This window comes from Miniopterus natalensis, chromosome 19 (genome assembly GCF_054644295.1).
Source record: "Miniopterus natalensis isolate mMinNat1 chromosome 19, mMinNat1.hap1, whole genome shotgun sequence".
Taxonomy (NCBI): Eukaryota; Metazoa; Chordata; class Mammalia; order Chiroptera; family Miniopteridae; genus Miniopterus; species Miniopterus natalensis.
Genome location: NC_142099.1, coordinates 29,077,085 through 29,101,889, shown reverse-complemented (window position 1 = coordinate 29,101,889; position 24,805 = coordinate 29,077,085).

Genomic DNA, 24,805 nt, shown 5'->3' with positions numbered 1-24,805 from the left:
TCCTCCCCTGGGAATCTCAGTCCCTCTCGCTAGTCGGCCAGCGCAGCTGTCCCGCCTCTCCATTCCCACCCTAACCCCCCCATACCCTGTTTAAAACTCGCTAGGTGTCTTCATCGGGACTCTCTCAGTCACGATCTTAGGAGTAAGTCAGTAAACCTTTGCTGATCATTTCTTTATGAAAAGCACTAAGCCAGGTGCTTTCATATATATTACCTCCACACCTCTGCTCAGTTTCCCTCAGCTGGGACCCAAACCCTGTCCTCTGACCCCAGAGCTCATCTGCTCCTTTCCCGAGTGTTCACCGGGGGGGGGGGGGGGGGGGTGTCCTTTCCACCTGGCTGATCTCCGACAAGGAGAAGGCCCCTTGCCACTGCTGACTCTAGATGAGAATCTGAGGCCCGTGGTCTCTACTAGACGAAGTAATATATTCTACCTTTACTCTTCATTCCTTCCCAGGTCGGATCGATGACAGTCTTGCAGGCCACACATCTGCCACAATGCAACACGTGTAACCCCATGTTGTGATTTAGGGACTGATAATAGACTGTCATGTCTTGTCGCGTGTGCTCATCTTATGCCTCCAACTGAAGTCTGAACTTCATGAAGACAGGACCCAGGCAAGCTTTAGAATTCTCCTTCATTCTTGCCATGCCATGCTCCCAGCAGCACTCAATCAATACTTGTCGACTGGCTGACTGGGCCTCGCTGTCCACACGATCACCCCAAGTCTCCAACAGAGACAAACTGGAAATGGGCTCACTCGGTCCCTTCCCTGTGTGCACTGGGCCTCTGAGGTTTCTGCTACTCTTGCCTTCCTTTGATCTAGACTTGTCAAGCATGAATTTACTCCTCTCATTCCAGCTCTGGAAAGGGTTCCCAAGCAAATACCAAAGGGACACCTGATCTGTGCTTTCACAAACACCAGTGATCACCTCACCCTCTGGCTGGAGGATGCTAAAGGTTGCTTGCTCTGGCATGAAACTAGCACAATGTCAACTCTGAACCTTGGGGATTGGTTATGTGGATTCCTTTTCCATGTGGCCGCACGTGAGGCTGAGAATGGAGAAGACAGAAATCAGTTGTCCTCAACTCACAGGTGGGAAGGCACTGTCAAACTCACTCTCACCCAGAGAATCAGAGACAGACACTCTAACAGCTCCTCGTGGCTACTAGATCTGGGCTAAGGAAAGCGTGGGATGCCTTCCTCACCTGATGCAGTAGCAGACGAAGGGGAGAAGGGAGCAAAGGAGTGCGCTCCATAGCCCTCAGGAGGCAGGTGGAAAGGCAGAGCCTTGCCCGCCCTCAGGTGCCTCCTGGGATGGACTGGAATTCTTGCTGTTATTATGAACATGCACCAACCAAGGAAAAGCCTTGTGCTCAGTTCCAGGCATTTCACAGATACGGATGGGCTCCCGACAGAAGCTCAAGGGCCTGTGACACCCGAGAAGCGGTGACCACACAGAGAAGGCCGGAAAGTCCTTGGGAGGCTGTTCTAGGTACTGGCTCTAGTTAATCAACAAGCTCCTAGCAAGTATCTCCGATTCTCCTAAATGCTTCCCACACCTAGGGCAACGCAGGCACACGGCGTTTGTTGATACTGCTACTGAATCCAGGACAGGAGGCGAAAGAGGGTCAAAATTAAATATAAGATATGGTTCATAACCAAAGCAGTTCCGAAAATAGCTTCCAGGGCTAACGTGATTTGGGAACAGTTATAAAACAGCCTAACTGCAAGGAAGCTCTGTGTGAACCTGCACTGTGTCTCTCAGCCCTTTATGCCACCATGATCCATTCTCAGCAATCGGCTGCTGGCTGAGTGGACAGGTGAACACAGGAATGGAGAAACTGTGCCACTTCTTTGGGGCCTACTTCTAAATATCTGAAACATCAATGTTTACCTCTCATTTTCAGAATCATAAAATTCCCAGATACTGCCTGATACTACCTACCATGAGGACATACCCAGACCTACTATGTCACCTTTGTGCAGGAAAGAGATCGATGCCACCCTGCAAGCTGCTCCCACTCCTGGCACCCCTGGCTCCTTTTACTTTCTCACGCACAGAACCAAGTAACAAGTTAAAAAGTGGCAGGAACTCTTGGTGAGTAAATTTTTCTCCTTGGCTAAGATGTGGAAGCCAAGCTACACCACGGAATGCATCCCTACTCCTGCTGATCTGCAAACTGCTCAGGTCCAAGCTGGACTCTGGCCAGTTGACCTCTAGGACCCAGCCATCTCCTTGGGGCCTGGCCCTCACTGACCCCCATCTTTGGGAGATGAGAAATAGTAGAAACAGAGCCTTCGTTTGGCATAAAGCCCTAACAGGGGTCTGTCTGTCTTCCTCCCAACGGTGCCCTGTGGCCTCAGCCTCCAGTCCCATCAGACATGGATGTTCCCTTTGTCTCTCTTCTGAGACAGCCTTCAGATGTAGCCAAGCCCCCAAACTGGAATGCCCCTTGCCTTTTGTCTTGGCCCCCTGCATGGAACACAGCTTGCACCTCTTCATGATGGTGCTATGAAGCCTGGGCTAGCTCCACCTCCACTCCACAGGTCAGGAGCTGAGCAGCTTGTGAAACAATACATAGCCAGTAACTAGACTCTTAACCACTGGGTGAGGCAGCCTACCAACATCTTCCCCTTAGCAGACTTTCCCCCAGCTCCTGTCCCCATTTCACCCTTGACAACCCCTGGTATATAGGTGAGACTAACCACGTTTCCTCTAAATTAAAAAAAAAAAAAAAAAAAAAGGCAATCACACATGTGCCTTTGTTGTAAACAAGTGGTTTTTAAATAAATTTTTACTATTGATTCATTTAAATGAGGTGTAATGTATGTGTGACTCCTCATAGTGTACAAAGTCGCTTTATGACAAATTTGGCTATTTTCTCCTTCCTCGAAGTCTTGTGAAATATGCCCAATGATTCCTATGTTACAGATGAGCAAATGGGAGAAGTGAAGGGAGCTGGCCAAGGTTGCCCAGCCAATACGCAGCAGAGCAACAAACTAACCCCAGGACTTGCAAATGCTAAATCCTGTGCTCTGGGTGGGCCCCCACCACCTCCTAACAGTCGGGGCCTGGGACTCAGAACACACACATGTACTGGCTGTGAGACCTGGGCAAGTTCATTGACCTCACCTTATCTCAGTTTCTTCATCCATAAAACAATGCTAATAACACTGTGACATGTGGTGACCATGAGGATGAAACGAGATAATGTATGCAAAGCACTAAGCACCCTGTCAACGCGTAGTAAACACTCATTAAATGGCAGGTATTTTTATTACACTCCACTGCCAGGCAGGAACCATGGTGTCTCCTGGACTCTCTATCTGCCTCTATGTAGTGGAGACCAGAGGGAGCAACTTCCCTCCTCCAACTTCCATGGCTTTATCCCAAACAGCCACAGCCCAGACGCACAGGCCGCAGACAGGAGGAGCCCGGTGTCACAGGCAGGGACGGCCTGCCTCTCCTGCCAGGGAGGCTGGGGCCGGGCTCCCAGCCACGGTGACTCTGAAGCAGCATCCCTGCCCTGATGGACGTGCTCAGGGACCCACAGGGAGGCAGCGAGGGCTCCGGGCTGCAGGCGTGACCACCGACAAAATGGCCGGGCGGGCCTGTGCCAGGAGCCTGCCACAGGCTGCCACAGGCTGCCTTCCGGGCGGCAGCCTTTCCTCCGCAGGCTGCCTTCACCTCCCTCCCCCGGGGCTCCTGGCCTCTGCTCCAGGGCTTGGGAACATGCCTGTCCTTGGTGAGAAAAGCAAATAAAAGCCCATGGCCTACTTCCAGCAACCTCGCTGTTTCTCACTTTAAGATTAAAATAATAACACGCAGACACAGAGACTGGAGAGCGAGGGGGGGGGGAATTAAGTGGCATCGAAGCTGCTGTGGCGCAAGGACTCACGCAGCACGGGCTGCCGGTAACCTGGCAACCTGAGGAAGGTGTGTCGGGTAAGTAGGATGCACACGGACGAGCGCGGGGGCTGGAGCAATGGGGACTGGACGGTCGGTCCCGAGGGCGCGCAGGCTGCTGGCTCCTCCCGTGCTGAGGGGGGAGGCGAGAGCAGAGAGCACGCTGCCTGCCCGCACAGCTAGTGACTCCCAGCCGTGTGTCCCCAACGCCACCTAACCAGTCACTCTGCTAGCTCCAGGCTCTCTCTCCTCCAGTCCAGTCTAGATTCCTGTGCAGGTATCTTCACGGAAATCCTGGACAATCATGTCCTTCCCCTGCCCAGAAACCTCCCATGGCGACCCAATGCCTCGCTGAGGCCTTCTCCTAGCTTCAAGGCCCCCCAGCACCTGGTCCCCATCTATCCCTCCAACCTCACTTTCCTCTCATCTCCATTACTGCCCCCTCTGATCCTGTCTAACTGCCCTTTCCATACATGTCCCTCCTATATGCCTCCACATATGGAGCGTCTTCCCTTCTCCTTGGTCAAAACCCTGAGGTCACCATTCTCTTAATACGTATTTGTCGAATTCCTACCATGTACCAGGCACTGAGCTAGGCACTGAGACCACAGGAACACATAAGACATCTCCTGCCCACAGTGAGCTCCTGGTCGTAGGGCCAATCAAACAAGCTCATCAACAGGACACTGCTGTGGCAGGTAATCTAGGCTCAACAGAGACCGAGCACTTACTATGAGCCAGACACTATTTTAACCCTTTACGGGCATATTTAATCCTTTCAAAAACCCTATGAGATAAGTGCACTTATTACAGCCAGTCCTATTTTATAGATAAGGAAACTGAGGTATGGCAAAGGTCAAGTACTCAAAATCACCCTAAGTCAGGGACAAACTTACATGGACATTGGGCGTCCCTGGCAGAGGCTGGTGTGGGCTTTGAGGCACAGCAGGCAGTGAGAAGTGGCCACAGTCATGGCTAGAGCCAAATGCAGGGATGTCCACAGCACAGCACCCTCCTCTACTTCCCAGAGAGACACCCTAGAAGCGTATACTTCCCACATGGAAAAGAGATGGGTGGAGGGGGCAGGTACAACATCACCCAGGGCTGTCCTCCCTCATTCTAGGAAGAAAGAAATCAGGAAGGGGCTGCGTGTGTGAATAACAGCCAACTGCCATAGTGCGAGGCGATGGACAACCCACATCCACTCAGCATCTACATTTACCCCAGGCCACTTGGTGGCAGAACTTCACCCCAGATCACTGGGGGATCAGTGACTCCAGTGCCGTGCCTCTGGCACAAGCTGGAGAGGGGGTTCTCCGGGGTGTGTCAAATGGCCTCTTCTTTCTGTTCCTGCATGGCCAGGAGACTCCACGTGCCCCTGCCAGCCAGGCTGCCTCTGTGCCTGTGCCAAGCAAGCCTCCACCACACCCTGGGAGGGCTGGATCAGGAAGCTGGCACGACTCTGTTCACAGGTGGGCACAGGGCATTGGGGCTTCAGCCTGAACTGGGCCTCTCCACCTGGTGCTGTTCCTCCTGCCCACAGGGGCTGTGTTAGGGGGGGCATGCAGCCTCAGGGTGAGGCACAACAGTATGAATGGGGTGGGGTGGGGGTGGGGACGCGATGCCCCTTCAGTCCAACCCAGGTGGCCTTTCTTCCTCCTTTACTCTCATAGTAGAAATGCCACCCAGGGAGTTCCAGGCACCATGCAAGTCACCAGGGCAGCTTTCATCTTGCTGCAGGCCCACCCAGGTGGCGGTTCTGCCTCTCACTGTCCCTCCTCCTCCAGCAATCCTCTAGTTTCTTCCTGAAACTGGCTGGAATGTAAGCTCCATGAGGACAGGGACTTCTGTCTGCTGTGTAAACAGCTGAATCCCCAGGGCCTAGAATAGTGCCAGGAAAACAGCAGGCACTCAGTAAATACTTACAGAAGGCATGCGTTATCATCTCCACCTTATAGACAGGAGAATATGGGCATTTCCCAAAGCTATACAACTGGTGCATGGCACAATTAAGGTTCATATCCAGCTCTTCCCAGGTACAAAACACACCATATCATGCAATCACCTGACACCAGTATTTACTGAGTACCTGAGATGGGCAAGATGCTTGTGAGGACACAGATAATCTTCACAATGAAAACTTTACTGGGGGCCTATTATGTACCAAGTGCTGGGGGACACAAAGATGTGGCCTTTTTAAAAAACAAAAGCTGCATACATACATATGTAAACACGTGTAAATGCGTATGGAAATATGTGCTATTCAAATATATTTAAATGTCATGCATATATGCAAATATCTTATACACATAAATTATTTTAAGCCACCATGAGACAGTATGGGAAGGCCCAATGATTGAAACAGTTAACAGATGCAACAGAAACCTGGAGGGGCAAGATTCACTGGAGGCAAAGAGGCTCCTCGAAGGAGACAGAGGCTGAGGGGGTTCTAAAGAGTCCAAAACCTTCGATAAACAAGGAAGGAGCTAAGGCAACTCAGGGGGCAGCAGTGATGTGCAGAAAAGCACGAAAGCAGAACTGTGCAGGCTCAGCGAACAATTTGCAGAGAAGTCTGACTGGCCTATGGTTTTCCTTCCTAGTTTATTTTTTGAAAATGTACACCTCTACTTTTAACTGTTTCATATTCTGCACCTATCAGTATTTTATTTGGAAAAAAAAATGTTTCATGATAGTAAAAATATATATATATATATATATATATATATATATATATATATATATATTTGAAAACCACTGCTCAAGTTCAACCTCATTGTCCTATGGATGGGAAACTGGAATTGCCCCTGGTCTCAGGGCTGGCTCGTGACAGAACTGGGGAGACAGCCCGGGGCTCTGGGCTGCCCGTGAGCTGCCCAGGACGCTATCAAATCTTGCAAAGTGTAATGCAGGGAGCAGAGGAGGTGGGCCTTAGTAGAGACTGGGTGCCACGCTGGCCAGGCCTTCGTGTCCTGGTATGTAAAACCAGGGCTCTCAGTGTCTACGACTAGGACGTGACCTGGGGCACTGGGGCCTCCGCAGCATTGGTCTGCCCTCCCGCTGGAGAAGCTGCAGAGATCTTTCTGCTGGAAGTCATGAGTTGTTTGTTGGTTTTCTTCCTGCTTGGCTTGTTTTGACATGAGGAAGAGGCTAATCCTCCTGGCAAGCTTGGGTAATACAGAAGGGCAGCAGTCCCCTCCCTGAAGCAGCAGAGGCAGCCAGCTCCAGCAGGGAGAAACCGGATCTAGGAAGCTGACTGGTCAGCAGCTGACCTCTCTGCTGGCCGCTGGTGGCTCCTACACATCCCACTGGGCCTGCCTTTCCTGAGGAATTCGGGCTCTGGGGGCACATGGATTCAACTGCAACTTCCACCTGTCACTAGCTGTGTGATCTCAGGAAAGATACTATACCTCTCTGTGACTCGGTTTCCTCATCTGTCAAACAAAACAATCCCACTGAGTTACTGTGCAGCTTACCTGAGTTAACACATAGAAAATAGTTAGACCACAGTGAACACTCGATGAGCTTGGCTATCACTATTATATTTTTGTTTATACATAAGGCTCCCTGAAACCTGGTCTCTCAGGTGCCAGGCCAGACCAAGCTGGACGCTAAGGTAACTGCTGTGGGGCTGGAGCAAACACTGGCACAAGCCTGTAGAGATCCACAGCCTCCTTCAGCATCTCAGAGAGCTGGAGGCAGGCTGGTGATGCCACCTGCTTCGTGCTGCCAGGACAGCCCTGGTACTCAGGGACAGGTAAGGCCCCTCCTGCCTCATGCTCTCCGCCACGGCTCCTGCCCTGGGGGGCGGCATCTGACTGGTTCCTTGTACAGAGGATTCATGTTCCACATGCTTGGATCCTTCGTTGACATCCTGTGGGAATGCTCCAGGCATTTTCCTTGAGATAAATAATTCCAGACATTTATTCCTTGAGATAAATCCAGTTCCAGGATTTGTGGGAGTGAGCTGGTTATCTTTCAAAGCCATTGCTGAATATTTCCTTGCGATCTCGGGTCTACCTGGTGGGTGTACACAAGAATTTACCCTACTGCTTTTTCAGAAGGGGCTATGTGTGAGAGTATACACTTTAGCCTGCCCCAGGGAAGTGTGTTGGCAGCTTGGTGTTGGTGTAGAAGCTGCCAAGAGTGAGATGGTGGCAGCCGTGATGTCCACGTTCTCAGTCTTCTGCATCTAGCACCTGGCAGGGCTCTCAGCGGGAGCTCAGAGGATGCCAGTTACACTGAATGAAGGCTCTGATTCTCTAGAATCATAACTCAGAAACAGCCAGTCATCTTAGAGCCAGGTGTGTCTGACACGGGCAACCAGGTCTTTACAACTACCAGTGCGTGTGATAAATATTCTCCTATGCTTACAGGACAGTGGGTTGTCCTGAGGGTTTTTTAGTGTCCAGTAATTATAAATATGTCTACTGGTCCCACTGGGCATGGCTGAGCGGTTGAGCGTCGACCTAGGATCCAGGAGATCGTGATTCGAGTCCCAATCAGGGCACATGCCCGGGTTGCGGGCTCGATCCCCAATCGGGGGTGTGCAGGAGGCAGCCAATTAATGACGACTCTCTCATCATTGATGTTTCTCTCTCTTTCTCCCTCTCCCTTCCTCTCTCTGAAGTCAATAAAGGTATATTTAAAAAATAAATAAATAAATATGACTACTGAGTTATGTTAGATGTTGTTTAGATGTAGATTACTCAAGTGTCCCAATCGCCATCTCTTAACCAGCTTTAGAGAGGAAATAACAGAAGTGCCAACCATACTTCCCACTGCCCCTACCTCTCCTCTGTCTCGGTGATCTGGTCTCTTTATTGGCCCCAGGCATACCGCCTTCTCCCACCAAGTCCATTTTCTCCCTCTTTCCTCTAGCTGAGGTGCCCTTCTCTCTCCTCTTTATTAGCACAGAGCCCAATCATATTTCAAGGCCACACTCAAGTTCAAGACCACCCTAAAGCCTCAGGATGATCTGTGCTTCACAGTCCTGCTGCTTCACCTGTTGCTACCTGGAACCTCCCCTAGTACCTAGCATTTCATAGCCGGCTGTTTCAGCATGTTTCCCCTGATCCCACGTTCTGGCCTGTATTTCCACCACTACTCTATAGAAATGTCTTTTCAAGGTCAACAATGACATCAGGCACAGTCAAGTTCAAGCCTTGGCTCCATCACTATTCGCCAATCCCAGTGTTCCTTCCTCAGGCCTCATCCTTATTGACTCGGATATTGCCCAGCACCCTCTTCTTAAATCCCGTCCTGTTTTTAAGTCCCGGGTACTACCCTGAGACCACCTTTCCTACATCCTTCATGACTGCTCCCACCTGTGCTGAGCCTAGGCCCCTGCTCCTATCACTTGGTCCCTTATGTCCTGGGCTACCTTGACACCTCTGACTTCACCCCTCACCTTCAGTCCTCGGTCATCTTGGAACACCTGTTGGACAGCCCACTTGGGTATCTCACTGTCACTTCGTGCTTAACATAACTAAAATACATTCAACAATTATTTGTTGGGAACCTACAAAGCCAAGGTCTGTTCTAATCATTGGTCAGCAAACCATATAAAAGTTCTCACGCCATGTATCCATTGATGGATGTATAGATAAGTAAAATGGGGTACAGCCATGTAATGGAGCATTACTCACCCTTTATATGGAAGGGAATTCTGACATATCCCACAACACTGATAAACCTGAATACGTGCTAAGTGAAATAAACCAGTCAGAAAAAGGCAAATACAACATGATTGCACCTTTATGAGGTACCCAGAGTAGTCAAATTCATACAGACAGAAAGTAGAATGGTGGTTACCAGGGGCTGGGGGGAGGAGGAATGGGGAATTATTGTTTAATGGGTATAGAGCCTGTTCTGCAAGATAAAAAGACTTCTGGAGATAGACGGTGGTGATGGTTGCCCAACAATAGGAATGTACTTAATACCACTGACCTATACACTTAACAATGGTTAAGATAATAAATTCTATGTTACGTGCATTTAACCACAATAAGAAAGTCCTTGGCTTCTGCCTTTTTCTGTATTATTGCTTCAGTTACAATGAAAGAGACACTGTTCTCATGGAATTCACATTCTGGAGGCAGGGCTGTGCTTGTCATCCCAGCAGTTCCTTCCCAAATGCCCATCACTTGCAGTGCCACTCTCCTCCCTTGTCCTGTGGACTCTGATCCCTCTTCTCTCCCCCCACCCCCACCCAAGTCCTCTCCATCATTCCTCTTCAAGGCTTTCACCTCAGTGCTTCCTCCTTCCCATTATCACAATACCCACCACCTCTTAATTTTTTTATAGAAAAACGTGAGGATGTGGGAGGAAACTCAGAGGAGTGCCTGGTTCCAATGCTGACTTCACTACTGGCTCTGAATAACCTCACCTACGACCTTTAATTCCCTCGCCCATTGTATGAAGAGTTTGACAGGACACTCATGGAGGCTCCTTCTGGCTCTAGCACAGGGTAAGTCTCTGGTTTGCCCCACCTAGCACCGCCCGCGGCTGGCGTGCTCCTCGCAGGTACGCAGCAGTCTGAGAAGAAAGGCCTCTTTCAGGCGGGGAATCGGCCAGGACAACAGCTCCCTCCAAGTGCTCCCTGGCTCTCCTTCCTGCCAGCCTGAACTTTTACTGCTTGCTACCTTGTGACTTTGGATTACCTGACCTTGGATTCTGCCAGCCCTGCACTGCTGCTGGGACCTCTTCTGACCTGGCTGCCCATAACTGGAACAGCCTCATCTGCTGACAGTGGACCCTGCTCTGCCACCACCAACTGGGCTGCCTGGTGGTTGTACAGCAAGGATGCTGCTGGCTGCACTCTGGCTTCTCCCTGGGCCATCACCATGGCCCCTACTGACGTGCTGGTCCTGGCCCTGGTCCCTGCAGTGTCCTCTAGAGTTCACCCCTGCTGCAAGCTGGGTTTGTAATCTGTCTGTGATTGAGTCACTCACTCCACAAATGTCCACTATGATGTCTATTCCACAACAGGCACTGTCTAGGCAAGAGATTCATCAGGATGGAACACAACCGCTTCTCATATCAAAGACCCACTGCCAAGACAAGCTACCCTACTCAACCACGACTTCATCCAAGTCAAACGCTTTCACTCAACAGGTATTTATTGAGCACTTGTTGTGTTCCAGGCACTATTCCAGGGACTCTAATAAAATACCAATTCTAGGAGGTGTAACTTTCTATGTAGCGTGATGGTTACAGAGCCTGAGCTCTGTGGCAAGAATCTCAGTTACTCAACCTTCAGTAATTACAAAACTTCTCTAAGCCCTGGTTTCCTCACTTGAAAATGGGGATAACAACAGTAACTATATGGTAAGATTGTCTGAGGAATAAACCGGACAGTCCGTGTAAAATGCTTAGAACAGTGTATGGCACAGAGCAAGCACTCATATAGTAATAATCTTTATTTTTATGTGGCCTAAACATGCCAAGAACTTCAAGAGTCCCCGCCCCACCCCACCTCACACAAGCAACATCCCAATAGTGCCTCTGCAGATGAGTACTGACAGAAGGAAGCCCCCGCCTGGCCTGGCATGGCTCAGCGGTTAAGCATTGACTTAGGATCCAGGCGATCAGGGTTCGATTCCCGGTCAGGGCACATGCCTGGGTTGCGGGTTGCAGCCGATCAATGACTCTCTCATCATTGATGTTTCTATCGCTCTCTCCCTCTCCTTTCCCTCTCTGAAATCAATAAAGATATATTAAAAAAAAAAAAAAAAAGGAAGCCCCAATGTCAACATCGCTAATAAAAATAAAGATACCTGCGCAAAGTACTACGTACAATCCTAATGCTTTCATGTGGGTTAACCTGGGGGATATCATTCAAGATATGGATACCAAAAGCTTTTGAGACACTAAAACATTTGTAATACTTATGTTCAACAATATATAAGGAACCTCCTCCAAACCAATAAAAAAAAGACAAGCAACCCGACAAAAAAATGAGCAAAAGACCTGAATCGGCATTTCACAAAAGAGTCATTCGCCCAAATAGCCGATACCATGAAAATGCAAGTTCAGAACACAGGACAGCACTATGTCATACCCACTGGAATGAGAATAATGAAAAGGAAAGATAATAACAAATATGGGCAAGGACACAGAGCAACCATAACTTTTCTACTTTGCTAGTCGGAGTATAATTGGTACAACTGCTCTTGGCACAATCTATTAAAATGGTGACCCAGCAGTTCCTCTCCCACTTACATACCCAACAACAACAAAATAGTTTATATATATTTACATATATATACATGTATATATATGCACGCATATATATAATGTGCACATACATATTTATACATAGGTACAAATATGTAAAAATGTGTATGTACACATATTCATTCACTAAAATATATAGTCAAACATATTCATAGTAGCACTTTGAAACAGCCAAAATCCGTACACAGCTCAAACATCCATCAACCATGTAACAGATAATAAATTGTGGTCTATTACTAAAATGGCATACCACACAGCCACAAGAATGGGAAACTACAAGGACACGCATCGTGGATGAATGTCACGAAATAATGAGTGAAAGAAGTCAGGCACAAAAGAGAACACGCTGGGTGATCCATATTATAGAAAGTTGACAGACTTTTATCCAAACGGTTTGTTGCCCCAACACCAATAGATTTTAGTGTTTCCATGCCTCCATGAAATCTAGAAGATACATACCTATTTCTATATTCCTGATCACCTTCCTAGTGCCTTTCCATACATGGCAGAGATATGACTGCGTTAAAACTTTTAAACCATATGCAATAAACACATTTTCAACACTCCAAATTAATTTATCAAGCTTTATGTTCTCTGAAGCTGAGTTTGAAAATGTTTTTGGGTTTTATAGATGCATGTTGCAATATGGAGTAATTTTGAGAAACATCATATTTTAATGAGGAAAAGAAAATGGTGGGGCTAGTAGTAAAGGGAGTAAAAAACAAGAAGTTGGAGGAGAGAAAACAGCTCCAAACCAGCAACCCAGGGCCTACGTTTCCAGTAGCTGCCAGAGCACTGAACTGACTCTGGTCCTAGAAGCCAGGAAGTCCAAGCAGAAGCCAGGGACTCAAAGACAAAGTCAGGATCTGGAAGCAAGATGGTAGCTAAGTTAAGGAGGCTCAGAGATCAAGGCAAAAGAACCCAGAATATTTGTAGATAACTGTAAGCTACCAAGAGGTTAGGAGAGGCGTGATCTGACTTCCTGACCCAGTGCAGGAAATAGTGGCTGGGTGTGGGCAGCCTTGGGTACATAAGGAAGTGACTTCAGCCGATCATGGAGTAAGAGGATGTGACCCTGGGTGTGCTCAGACCTGCAGATGGGATGAGCAAGCTGGTTTTCTCTCTATTGAGTGTGGCTTTCTAAATATACACACATTCATCTGTACAATACAATCCATTCAGATGTTTACCATCACTGAACGAGACTTCGAATTTTAGTTTTGACTGCCCTAGTAGCCAGCTAAGAGAGCAGTAACCTAGAACCCGGCTCCTGAGGCCAACAACCATCATCTTAGTTCTTTACACGAGAATAAAGGAAGCAGTGAACCTGAATTCCCAGAACACCAGGATTTGCCAATATAATCCACCCCCACCCCATGATTTCCACCAGCAAAGGGAGACAGAAAACTCAAAATTAAAATAAAATTTGAAAAACAGGAAACCCCATCACTTGTGTTTATCCTTTGAATCATCAAAAAATATACTGGTGTCACTCTAACACATGGAAATTGAGTGACTGTGTCAGGGGCAAGGGGTGAGGGTGTCAAATGCCTTGGGGAGAGTACCTGTACATCTCCCGAGTCACCTGGCCTTACCTTGGCTTCTACCCAGCAAGCTCCTCTGCCGCCAAGACCACCATCTCTTCTCTCCCACATCACGCAGTTCTGCTCACGCCTTCACTGTGACATCACAGCTGAAGAGTCCAGGTAGTTAGGTCACAAAGGAAGAACCTTGCAGCTTGTCCTGAAATGTAAAAAGCCAGTGTATTCTAGAATCCACACACAGCTACTCTCCTCACCATCTGGAGGAAGCTGAGACGCGCACTTTGGAAGACTTCTCATTGCCCTGTTCTGGCCTTAAAGCAGCTTCGCCAACTGCAGAGGATGGTGTTGGCAGGTGACGTGCTGGGCTGCTGAGGTATCTGGCAAAGGGTTGGAAGTTTTGTCTGGGAAGCAACATCATGTTCTCCAGGGCAATGAGTATGTGTTTCCTACATTTCAGAGAACTTAGCAAGTGGAACTTCGTTCTGCAAGACAGAGCAAACACCTCAGCGACAGGGAGAATGAAGGACAGCTACAGGCTAGACTCCATTTCCACGTTTGCCTGGAATGATCTTCCTGCTGCTCTTAAAGTTCCCCTCAAATGTATCGGCATCTAAATATGCCAGTCTCATAGCATATTTAGGTGCTCCAGGGACACAACCACACCAAGCCACGTGCATGACCAAACTAGGATTCTATGGGAAAGTGTACCATATGAGGTTAGGAAAAAAATCCCTAAACACAATTTTATAAGATGCTGTAAATGCTGAGGATAGAGGAAGCAGGGGGGAAGAAGGGACAAAGCAGTCATTTCCAATAGAAGCAGGGTTCTGGGTGAAATGACCTCTCAGGGCCCCCCCTGTACCAGGGTTTCTCAACATCAGCATTTTGAACTGGATAATTCTTTGTTGTGGGGAGGGCTGCCCTGTGCATTGTATGATCTTCAGCAGTATCCCTGGCCTCTATCCACTAGACGTCAATAACAATCCTCCTGTTCCTCCATGTGACAACCAAAAACCTCCCCTGGGGGCAAAACTGCCCCTAGTTGAGAACCACTAACAAAACCACTAACCATACTAACAAAATCATGTGTCACACAGGCAAGACCCCAGCCCTGGCCAAAGTGGAGTCACCCACTGTGGAGCTGGCTGAGAAAGTGCAGCCTGGTCATTGTGTCTTCGGGCATTAAAGCAACAGAGTTCCCCAAGCAAACCATCATCATCAGATCTGAGAAGTGGGGGGAGAAGGTCCAGGAGGGGAAGAGATGTTCTGTCTCCAATTCCACAAAACTCACCTCCTCCCAGACATGGTCCACATCAGAAGACAGCTGACCAGTGAAACCCCCAACTATCAAAAGTCAGTCTCACAGCCCCACCACAGCCACTCCACATCTTAATTCATGTCCAGTATTGGGTAGACAGGTACCATGTACTTGACTGAATTTCTGGGAGGAGGGAACAGGCATCTCAGTCCCTCAAAACCTTGCTCAGCTCACCATCCCAGCTCTTTCCTTTCCTCCACTCAACCACCTTGAGCAGAGGGTCTCCTAGGATACCACATGCTCTAAGAAAAATCTGCCAAAGCTCAGGTCTTGCTCTGCAGGGCCTTGGAAATCAATGCTGGCACACTGGTCAAGAGGCATGGAAGAATCTGCAACCAAGGCGAAGGAACCGAAGACAATTCCAGACACGTGAAGGAGGGACAGATGGAAGACCAAACCCAAAGGGCAGTGGGGCGGAGCCAAGTCTGGAAGGGGGAGAGCCAGGGCAATCCCCAGGGACAGGCTGACAAGCTTCCAGGCTTTAGAAATGGAAAGATCCTGTATAACCACAGACTTGCCCAAGCAGAGATGACGCTGGCTGCGTTGCTGACTATAAATCTCGTCCATTTGGGGCTGGGTTTGGCTCACTACAGGCCGGCCCCCCACCAGCTACAGTTTTGCTAAATTTAGTGCTGTTCCCAAGTCATCCAAACGACACTGCTCTTCGTGTCCATTTCAGGTTCACCCAGGGACAGGCGGAGAGGAGCAGGACTTGTCCAGAAGATATCTGCCCTCCTGTGACCTCTCCCTTCCCCGCTGAAGTCAGGGGCCCAGGGGAGCAGACGTGAGAAACCACAGTCGGAGGTCTCCAGGCTCTGCCAGCAGGCTCTGCCCCAAGGCGGCACCCAGAGGGGAAAGGGGGCACAGGTTCCAGGAAAACACCCTCCCTCTGCCCACCCCACCTCACCCAGGTTTCACTCGGGGTCACAGACGCTGTCTGTGGGGGTGGGCCTGCTCCCTGGGACGAGAGGTTGGAGTTACTCCCTGCGGAACTGTGGGTGACACGGAGACGCACCCTCAGGAGGCCCCTCTGCCTTGGAGATAAAAATGTATCCGATCAAATATTCACAGGCACTCAACTTCAGAGGTTAAGATGGTGGTTTCCAAACCCGGCTGCACACTGAAACCGCCCCGGAAGCTTCAACACGACGGCTGTGTTGCAATAACCACGCACGGTGCCAGGTGGGTACCGGGAATACTGGGGGGAACACCCTTTGTAAAGACTGTGACTGTCTGACTACGATGCTGTACACCTGAAACCACACAAAATAATACTGAAAGTAAACTAACAGAAAATTTGAAAGAAAAAAAAAACACAAACCCAAAACACACAACAAATGCCCAGGTCCCATCGCCTCAGAAACTGTGATGAGATTGGCCTGGGGTGTAATGTAACTGGCCAGGCTTCGGGCATTTTACAAGCTCCTCGGGTATTCATTCCAATGTTGAGACAAGTTAGGGAAGCAGGGGGTGAAGACCACGGGCTTCTGCCTTCAGGCTGCCAGAAGTGGGGTGGGGCAGGGGGAGGACTCCTGACCCAAACAGGTCCTTGCTCTGTGACCTCAAGCAAGTTATTTAACTTCCTCTGCCTCGGTTGCATCAACTGTAAAATGCACATGATCATATGAACACTGGCCTGAGAGTGAAGACTTAACCAGACAACAGGCACGCAGAACAGGGGTGTAGGAATCATAAACACTGTTACAAGGCTAGGAATCATTATCACTGCTCTTATGATAAAGAGGAAAGAGGGGGCACCCAAGAGCTGTCTCTGTGCTGTCTAAGGCCTAAGAGTCTCTGGGACTGAAATTGGGACTATTCCAAGAAGGGGAGGAGGGGGGCTTCACAGCCACCTGGACTTAGGAGGATCACCCATTCTCCCTTCCTCTGTTCACACTGTCCCCCCTACCTTCAATCTCCTTCTCTCCCCCCATCCCACCACTCAGGGCTCAGCTCTAAGAAAACCAGGGCCCTCTCCCTTCTCAGGTCTCTAACAGTACTTCCCCCCATGCCTATAACTTTGGAACTTTATAACTTGCTGCCCTGAACAGCTACTAGCCAAATAAGTCTCTGCCTATGGGATGAATGAATCCTTTGCTATGTACAAGGCTGGTCTCCTCAAAGAGACAATGGGCCATTCGGGAGAGGCCCTAATTCTCATGCCTCTGTTTGTTTCGTATGGCACCTAGCACCACACTGGACACACAGCCCTTGATTAATAAAGATTATTTGTGGAAGGAAAACATATGTTGAGCCAGCAGAACTAACTGCACGTGAAGCAAGGAGCCAGGCTCAGTGCCAAAAAGAAGCAGGACCAGCACCGAGGACCACAAGCTTCTGGACTCTCCATCCCATCATTCCAAGGACAGACCACAACCTCTTTCCATCCCAAGAAACAGACCCCACCCACCCTCCCAGGGCCTGTGTGTAAGTACTGACAGCAAAAGAAATGTCGGACGAACAACTCTGCTCCCCGGGAACCTGATATTCCCAGGCCCCGATGAGTGAGGCCATGTGTCTAGTAGCTTCTGCCAGCAACCCCCATGGTTCCCTAAACCCAATCTTAGCAGCCAGGCAAAGTTGAGGCTGCCCACATGGATGTCCAGAGCAGCTGGGCACAAACAGGTTGTAAGCCTCTTACAGATTAAAGGTCCTAATTTAAACCTCTATTTGAGGTAGGACAAGTGGGTCAGTGCCCGCAGGCCAGTAGGCACAGTTGCTGGGAGAAGCAGCGAGGGTCCTAGAAAGACTCCTCTCCTTTGGGGATGACGGATCCAAGGGGGATCACTGAGGGGGAGAAAGCTTGTTCCAATCTATCAGGAGCCTCCCCTAGATGTGTGAACTCTAACCTCCCACCCAATGAACCTGAGAAACGGAACAAAAGGACAAGATTGTAAGTCAGGATGGCCTTCCTCTCCCTGTCCTGACCTGGGTATGGAAATAGCTAACAGAGTCAGGAAACGAGAGAGAGAAGAGGCGAGGGGCTGGATACGTCACACTCCAGGAGTCACACCTGGTGACGCAGAGGGGAAGGTGACCTCTGCTTCCAGCCCTTGGGGCGGTTCTCTAGGCCTCTGCCCCCAAAGCTCTCTGCAGCAGGAGCTCCCAGGCACGGGGGATGAGCACACCAGCCTCGGCCGTGCTGTGAGAGCTTGACTCTGCTGCTCTGTAAAAAAGCCCTCGCGCCACATCCGTCACCACGGAAATGGCCTCTGGGGAAGTGGTTGGAACTTGCTGTCTATGCCAAGAGCAAAGAAATCCCTCCAGGAGAGTTTCTCAAGCTTTTTGGACCCTGCCTCACAGTAAGAAATAAAGTTTACAAGGTAACCCAGTACATACATACACGAGCACTTGTGTATATGCAGATGTGTATATAACTAAAACAAAGTTTCCTGACATATATTCCTCTTTACTACATACAATGCAATCCAGCATTTTCTATTACATTTTTTTAACATTGGTCTCAACACTAAGTTGATTTCACCACCCATGAAGGTGTCTGGATTTACACCCTGAACCCCAGTCTGGGGGAAAAAGGAGAGGCTCTTTTCCCTGAAGGAACTTTTAAAACTCCCTCACAGACTAACCTCCCCACAAAGCAAAACCCCACTAAGCGCCCAAGTTGGGAGCCACAGCGAGGGGAGGGAAGAGCCTGTGTCACTGCAGCAAGCAGTGCCTGCCCCCAGGAGTCCCCGTGTCTGTCCCTACTGTGCTCAGGGTGCAGGAGGTCAGGAGCTCTGCCCTTCCACCTCCACCTCCAGCGGCGCCTTCTGGTGCTGGCCAGCATGTAGCTCAGCAGGGCCCAGGGCGGATTTTCAATCCACACTGTTCACTGGGCTCAAGCATTGCCTCACCACCCCTCAACTTCATCCCTCCCCTGAAGGAACTTACCTATGACACACACAGGCAGAAACGTCAACACTGTGCTGCCCACACTGGGCTTTTTAAAGCTCCAAACAGCCTATCTGTATATCAGATAAGCTACAAACTCCTGGAGGACAGGAAGTTTGGTTTCTTAATTTATTTTTTGACTGAAGGTACACAGAACTCTTTATAGAAATTTTTATGAGAACAGGAACAAAAACAATCCAATTTTAAATTATCCGCAACCCAGTCATTGTGCTTTTCCAATCAGCCTGTCAAATCTCGCCACCTCCTCCGGCAGGTAGCCCTCCCTCGTGCATCAGGATAGCTGAGGAGTTCTCCGAACCCTACACCATGGTGATATGAAGCTCTAACAACTCCTTCCCACAACCACTGTTTCCGGAAATGAAACACACTGCTTCTCTACATCCATAATTACTGCTTGGCTGAGTATCTGAGTTGGAAATCATGTTACAGAAAAAAAGTTAGCATTCCATATTCTGAATTAAGTTTTAAAGATTCAATTTTTTAATTTTCCCCCCCCAGGTAAACTTTTTTGTCCCCTAATAAATAGAGCAAACAGTGGAATCTCCATTCATGCCAGTGCAGAGACGCGCACCTACTATTCTCCATTGCTTCCCCAAGCTCATCAGGGCCACCAGAGTGCCTGCCATTTATCAGTGCCCTGAAAACCTAGAAAGCCTGCAGAGTGCACACTCAGCGGAGTCACTTCCAAAGACTCCAGGGCCAGCAAGTGTCTGATCCCATTTTCTGAGCCCCGTAAGCACCGATGGCTCCCCCAGCTTATAGCAGGACCTGTGAGTTCTCTGATGGTGATGCCAGATCATGCTATTGTGGATTTTATTTCCTGGGGGAAAAGACTGTAGTTTCCTTGCAATTCCGAATGAGAACTGGCGTAAAGAGTGGTTAAGAACCACCAAAATGAAATTCTTAGAAAGCTGGTCAAGGCCCTCCCGAGAGCACTCCTACCTTTGCAATACACAGCCCCTCAGAGAACGCAGACCAACACCCAACTGTTAGCAAATATATGCACTGAGCACCTGATAGAGCCTATGGCAGCTTCTGAAGACTCAGCCATGGACAGGACAGACGAGATCTCCCTCATGTTCCCAAGAGACACCCTCCAATTTCAACCACCCGTCACGGCTAATGTCACATTTTCTTACAGTCCCTTCGCATCCCTTTATACACTCTGTCTTTCAGCATGGGTGTCTGTCTCCCTCACTGACCATAGCTCTCTGAGGACAGAGGCCATGTCTCCTTCACGCTGGCATATATATATCCCTTTCCAATCCCCACCCCTACTCCACCCAAACACAGAGCCTTTGACACAGGAGGCCCTGTGCAAATGTGCGCCAAGGAGTGGATACTGATGGGTTAGCTAGCAAAGGCTGGCCCCCCTGGGGACAAGCCCTGCTCATCAAGCAGGGTCTGGGGGACATGAGAGATGGTCTCTGTGCAGCAGAAAATGCACAGGGCCTCTGTTCCAGACACAGCTGTGGTTTTCGTTCCAGCCGCTGCTTTAAATTGTGCTTCTGGTCACGACAGCTGGACAGTAACTCCAAGGGTGCGTATCCAGCTGACACGTCTCCTGGACTGTCAAGGTGGATGAAAAGCGTATTTGCACACGCTTTTGCAGCATATTGGTGAGCTGATGGAAGGCATGCCACAATGCTTCAAAGACGGGTCGCCTCTCTCTTTTAAAAACAGAGCTGGCTCCTTTAGCTACCTGGGCAGTTGCTCCCAGCAACCTCTGCCAGCACACTCCAGAACAGCGCTGAGCACGGTCACCTACTACATGAATCACATGGGGGTGACTCAAGCAGCCACCACCTTTGCTACCTGTCAGATCCGGAATGAGGCACGGAGCTTGCAGTGTTTTCCCTAATGTCACCAATGTTAAAGAAATGGCTCTAGAAGCCACCGCAGAAACCTAGCTACTGGACTTTGTTGTCAAACCAATATAGTCTTAGGGTACTGAGGTCAGAAAACAGATCTATTCCCCAACACTATTCAGTCAACAGATATTGGTGAAAGGCTGGTTAGGAAGGCAAGATTAACATAGAAGAATCGATCAGAGCAACCGTCCTTGATGTAGCATGCACAAGATCCATTCGGATGGAGAAGAATTAGAATGCCTATATTTATTTTTATTTAAAAAAGGAATTAAGCTTTACTACAATCTCTGTCAGGTGATCTCCATCATTTAAGGAGGCATCTTGAGTCTGAGTGGATCTAAAACACAAAGACAGACGGTGACACTCCCATGGTCTGTATACTTCAGTATAGCTTACCCGTGGTCAGTTAAGCAAATTTAAGGATATCATCTCCAATACAATCACAGTTGTAAGGAGAGGGTGAGACCAGCAAGTCATTTGACCACTGTCACTGATTATCTCACGGCGAAGTACCCACGCTGCTCAACTCAAAGGTGGTTGTTTTCCAACCAGTAAACAAGGCTCCAAAACTTGCCAGCCTCTTCTGTGATGAGTGCCTGTCAGAAGAATGCTACTTAATGCACATTTTAAACAAATACATATTTACTCTGTCCCTTTAAGGTAAAGGTGACATTTTAAAAATGGGTAAGAAAGCCTTACTTTTTGAAAGAGACATGTCACAGAAAGAGCATTTTAGGAACGGGCATCTGGAAATCATTTCCACGGTTATATGATGATGGTTCCAAAGTCAATGTAAGGATGTGATCAGTAAAATCTGGTGTCTATGCACACTATCCAAACTTTTTAAAAAGTCTCAATGAAATGAATAAAACGCAATGTTTCACGGGTCATGAGTCCTTTATACTATAAACTGAACCCATAATAACCACTTCATAAGGAGGTCTCTTTCAAAATACCAACTTGAACCAGGCTTCCCAACTGCTATACTGCAAAATATGACACCAAGATATTGTGAAAAAGTATCACAAGTATATTCAATTGCATGGTTCTCACTAAAAAAAAAAAAAAAAAAAATTTATTCCATTTAATTCTTCAACAACGTCCACCTATCTCTTCTATGTGCCAAGCACTGTCCAATGTTCTGGAAATACAGCAGGGAACAAAAGTGACAAAAATCCCTGCTCTCAAGGAGCTCACACTCCAGTGGGGCGAGAGAGGAAACATACCAAGTAACAGAAATACACAGCATGTTAAATGGTGACAGACCATTGCAGGGAAGGGGTGCAGGAAATGCTGCTAGCAAAAGTGTGGGTGGGGTGGGGCACTGAGAAGGTATTATCTGAGCACAGACCCAAAGGAGGCAAGAGTCAGCTATGGGGCCATCTGGGGAAAAGCAGTCCAAACAGAGGGAACAGGAGGTGTAAAGGCCCTAAAACAGGATGTGCCAAGTTTATCTGAGGAACAGCAAGGAGGCCAGTCTGGCTGGAGCACAGTGAAAAAAGGGGAGCATTGCTGGAGACAAAGACACAGAAGTAAAGCAGGGCCAGGGCAAGTAGGCCTGCATTCCCAATATGGTAGCCAGAAGTCACATGGGGCTACTGAGCACGTGAAACGTACCTAGTCCAAACTGAGATGTGCTATGAGTGGGAGTTAGTATGGCAAAAACCACAATATAGATCAGAAATGAAAATACAGGGGTGGGCAAAAGTAGGCAAGAACTCTGTGCCCAAGCATGCTTGAGTGCAGCAAGTAGACTACAAGAACATATAAATATGAAGGCCGGCAATTTGAGCACTTACGAGATTGCGCCTAAGTGCACTGTGCCTCTGTGACATTCTTTTGAGTTAATAAAGCTATTATAATAATCACCACCTGCATGTCTTTTTCCATAAAAACAACTGTAAACCTTACTTTTGTCCACCCCTGTATAGTTTACATATTTTTTACATACTAGGTTAAATTGTTGTGTTTCTTTTTCCTGTTTTAATTTGGCTACCAGAAAATGTTAAATTACTTATTGGCTCTCATGAGTAACTCGCATTATATTTCTACTGGATAGTGTTTATAAGCTACCCAATAGACATATATCCTAGTGGTCTTGTGGACCACTCCAAGGACCGTGGCTTTCACTGAGAGAGGAAAGACATCCCTGCAGGGTTCTGAGCATGGCAGGGCATGATGTGACATGTCCCGTGGTTGTGACAAGGACTACAGCCTGTCGGGGCAAAGGAGAAGCAGGTGAGAGGTGATGGTGGCTTGGACCAGGGTGATGGCAGTGAAAGTAGTTCTAACTGGTCATATTCCAGATATACTGCAGGTAGAGTCACCAAGATTTGCTGCTGGATTGCATGGACCTAAGAAAAAGAGAATCATGACCTCAGGTGTGCTGGATGATGGCATTGCCGTAACTGAAATGGGAGACTGCAGGAAGAATGTACTTGTGTGGGAAAACTGGGAGTTCAGCTTTCACATCTATTAACATCCACGTTGAAATGTTAAGCAGGCAGATGGAGACATAGGTCAGGTCTGTGGTTCAGGGGAGAGGCTGGGCTTGAGACAAATAACTGAGGGTCATCAGCATGTAGATTTTGTTTTTAACTTTTCGTTCTGGAAAATTTCAAGTATAAGTGAAATTAGTATAATAAAGCCCCAGGTACCCATCACCTAGCTTCAACCATTATCAACTCATGGTCAAGCTTGTTTATCTCCCAGGATGACCTTGTAGCAAATTTTAGATGTCATTCCCCTAGCTGGTATTTAAAGCCATGAGTTGGGAGGGGATCACAAAGAGAAAGGCAGAATTGAAGAGGAGGTGTCCTGGGGCCTTCTAATGTTTGGAGGTCAGGGAGCTGAGACACTGAGAAGGAACCACCAACAGGACGGGTGGAAAACCAGAAATATGTGTCCTGAAGCCACATGAAAAAAGGGCTTCAAAGAAAAGGGTATGACCAGCTGGGTCAAATACTGCTGACGCTACTACAATGAAGACTGAGAGGTGGCCACCAGATTTAGTAACACGGAGGTCACTACTGGCCCTGACAATAGCACTTTCAGCCGGAGTGGTGGGGACAAGCCTAACTGGAGGGATTCAAGAGGCGAACAAAGAAATGGGCAGTAGCTGGAGTCAAAGAAAGCTTTTTAAAGAGGAGAAAAACAGCAGCATATGGAAAGGATCCAGTAAAGAGGGGAAAACTGGTGATCCAAGAAGGCAAGGAAAGTCTTGAAGCAATTCCTGAACATGGACACGGGGTGAAATTTAGTGCGAAGACCACTGGTTGCCCTCAGACCAGACCCCAATGTTCACCAGGAAGAAGGCAGAGAATACATCATATCACAACCTTTTAAAATTTTATTTTGTGTTTTATAATGTAGATAACCTATCAGTACAGCAATGCTGTATATAAATTATAAATACGCACACATAAGAGGATTTCTCAAAAGTTTTACCAATATGAGTGCATAATCAAAATAATTAAAGACCACTTAATTGGAAGAAAATAAAGCATACTATCAACCTCTGAACTAGGTAGCCTTGTCCGGCTGGCTCAGCTCAGCAGTTGAGCATCGACCTAGGGTCCAAGAGTTTGAGGTTCGATTCCCAGTAAGGACACATGCCCGGGTTGTGGGCTCGATCCCCAGTGGGGGGAATACAAGAGGTAACCAATTGATGATTCTCATCATTGATGTTTCTCTCTCTCTCCCTCTCCCTTCCTCTCTCTGAAATCAATAAAGACATATTTTAAAAATAATAATAATAAAATAACCTAGGTGGCCTTCAGTGACTGGTATGTATATCATGGTATACTTGATACATTCTGTATTAGTAAGTACACAATAAAAGATCTAGAAAAGATAAAATATTAGTCTTTGTATCTGAGAATGGATATTTTTATTAACTAAGTTTTTTTAAAACTAAAATCCAGAAATGGCAACAGAGCTGCATTTGAACTGAAAATGGAAAAACAGAACAAGAATCATGGACCATTATCAAAATCAGAGTGTCACAGGGACCAA